The following is a 3122-nucleotide window of genomic DNA, read 5'->3' as shown; positions in this document are numbered from 1 at the left end:
ATTCAGCCGCACAATTTACATTGAACTGTATTCATAACCTTAATTATAGTCTATAATTTTTGCTTTGGCTCTTATTTCTAATTTCTGTTTCAAAAATGTATTATTTTCAATTTTTTTTATTTCAAAATTTATTAACTGTAACCTTAATAATTTGTTGTTAACTGAAACTTGACATTAAATTGTTACTTTCTTGGGTTAATCTTTCTCCCATGACTAAATAACTTAGATCTCTGTCTTTGACAGCTTTGAGATTAAGCTTAACATTAGAAAGGCATAAAACTTTGATAGAATTCCTAATGAATTTCGAACATAAATCCTTTCAATATCCATTTTTTTTTTTTTTAGAAATTTCAGAATTATTTTGAAAATAGGTACTTCTCTCCTTAACATAAAAAAAAGAATTTTTCAGGAAAAAAATACTGCCATATTTTTCTTCCAGTTGAAAGCACTAATACCAGTCAGATTTCTTTGTCCAAAGTTCTATCAATAAAAAAGGATATTTTTTCTTTTATACAAAAACATTCTGCATAAAAATATTTTCAATTTTTCTTACTGTTTCGATGAATGATAGTTTCCAATTTAGGAAACCAGTACCATTTAGATTTCTTTGTTCAAAGTTCTGTCAGTACAAAAGGATATATTTTCTCTTATACAAAAACATTTTCAGCATCAAAATATTTTCAAATTTTTCTCACTGTTTCGATAAATGACATTTGCCAATTTAGGAAACCAGTACAAAAAAAACAGTTTCCCAAAACACCAAAAGACAATGACCTCTACTTAGTTAAAAAAAAAAAAAAGGCTAAATGTTTTTTTACTTTTGCTTCAAAGCTCAAAAAATTCGGCATTCGAACAGTCACGTAAGCGCACGAACCAATAAAAGTTATTTGTTGTAGAAGTTCGCACCTTAGCTGTGAAAGTTTGAAGGACGTTTCACTTCAAGTTGAAAACGACTGAATTGTTTCAAACAGTGACTCAATAAATTCATGTCATGCAAAGTCGTAAAATATACGTACACACGCATAAACGCACACACACATATATGTGTGTATGTGTGTATGCATCATAATATATACATACATATATGTGCACCTGTTAGTGTGCATATATATATATATATATATATATATATATATATATATATATATATATATATATATATATATATATATATATATATATATATATATATATATATATATATATATATATATATATATATATATATATATATATATATATATATATATATATATATATATATATATATATATATATATATATATATATATATACATATATATACATATATATATATATGTTTATATATTATACATGTATATGTATATGTGTGTTTGTGTCTTGTGTGTGTGTACCTTTGTTCGTGATATATATATATATATATATATATATATATATATATATATATATATATATATATGTATATATATATATATATATATATATATATATATATGTATATGTGTGTGTGTGTGTGTATATATATATATATATGTGTATGTATATATACATATATATATATATATATGTATGTATATATATATATATATATATATATATATATATCGTAAATAGTAACTTGTTGACTAATCCCTTTCACTTTTTCTCTGGATAAAATTAGGTTTCGATTTCAAATGAGAAATCTTTAAGCCCATTATTGTTAATTCCAAACTTTTCATTCAGTGTCAAAAGTTATAATTTGTGAGAGTAATTAAAACTCAACTGTGGGTAATTGTTTAAATTGTATTACTTTTATTTAAACTTTCAATAGTCACTCGTATTGAATATATATGCATATATCAAAAAGCAGGTATTTAAGAGATAAAAAATATTAATAACCTCATTTACATGACCGTTTTTTATTATCTTCCCAGATTAATAATGATAATAAATGTAAGTTGCATGTTCGTTAGACAGTCTACATTAACTAAAACGCTTAATTAATATTAGTATATAATAATGAGCTTACCTTGATGCGAATAGATGACAGGTGAATTTTTATGTATCAAAACATGTCACACTAATATTTACATCATCTTTTTATTTTCACGTAACTTCCCTTTGCCGTAAAATGCCTCAGAAAAACTTTTGCAAACAAATCACTGTTACTTTCAACGGCCAGTGCTAAACTGCATTACAGCATTCATGCAATCACATATCACTTAATTTTCCTCTCGCTTTGAGCATAATTCACTTGTAAATCGATAATATAGTATATGAAATAACGAGACGGATGAACGAAAGAAAAATGAATGGGATGGAGAATAAAACAGAGAGAGAGAAGTGGAAATCAAAAGAGAGCCAAGGACAGTGGGAGGGCGCGAGATCATGGGTTCCGCGGGAGCGACTTATGACGAGAACGACCCGGTGCCTGAACCAGCACTGAAACCCGGTCTGCCTAGAAGGACCTACAACTCTACGGTCACACGCTGCCACGTTTCACTTACTTGCGCATTCGTTTCCAGACTTTTTACGACTTCTTCGTAACCTGTTGTGACCTAGTTTTTTTTTTTTACGTTTGTTTGCTTTAAGGGAGATCAAATGACTTATTCTTGTTTTTTCATGGTATGCTCGACAGAATTCACTTGAATTTTATGCACGATATGGGGTGATTTGTTCAATAGTTTCAGGTTGCGAGCTTAAAAAAATAATACTAAAAATATTCATACAATATACAAGATTTACCGTTGGATATTTCTATTTTATATTATATATCTGAAGATTCAATTGCATTATTCAGCAGACTCACCTGAAAGTTTGAACAAATAACAATGTGAAGGTTAAATGTTAAAATTTCCTTTTAAACTGAAAAGGTCTTTGGCTTAACGTATATCTGAGAATTTTCCAAATTATTAAATAGAATAAACTAAAAAGTGTTTACTTCAAAAGCAATGGATCTTAAATGTTATTATTTTATATGTTATAGACTTGCGTAATTTCAAATGACACTATATGTTACGTTAAATACAATATTATAGGTTATTACCAAAAACATTGTAAAGAATGAAGTTTTTACATAAGAGGAGGTAAATATTTTGTACATTTATATCCTTAAATAACCAGCTGAAAAATGGAGACAATTTCTTTTGAAAGAAAATGGT

The 3122-nt window shown here is 26.8% G+C and overlaps 1 pseudogene; it reads right to left on the bottom strand.

Moving 5' to 3' along the window:
- Positions 1-2702, bottom strand: part of LOC136842406 (glutamate receptor ionotropic, kainate 2-like) — a 181978-nt pseudogene extending 179276 nt beyond the window's left edge.
- Between the last annotated feature and the right edge of the window lie 420 nt (positions 2703-3122).

This window comes from Macrobrachium rosenbergii, chromosome 10 (genome assembly GCF_040412425.1).
Source record: "Macrobrachium rosenbergii isolate ZJJX-2024 chromosome 10, ASM4041242v1, whole genome shotgun sequence".
In the NCBI taxonomy this organism is placed as follows: domain Eukaryota; kingdom Metazoa; phylum Arthropoda; class Malacostraca; order Decapoda; family Palaemonidae; genus Macrobrachium; species Macrobrachium rosenbergii.
Note: the sequence above shows the minus strand (reverse complement) of the source record. Positions and strands in the feature narration are given on the sequence as shown.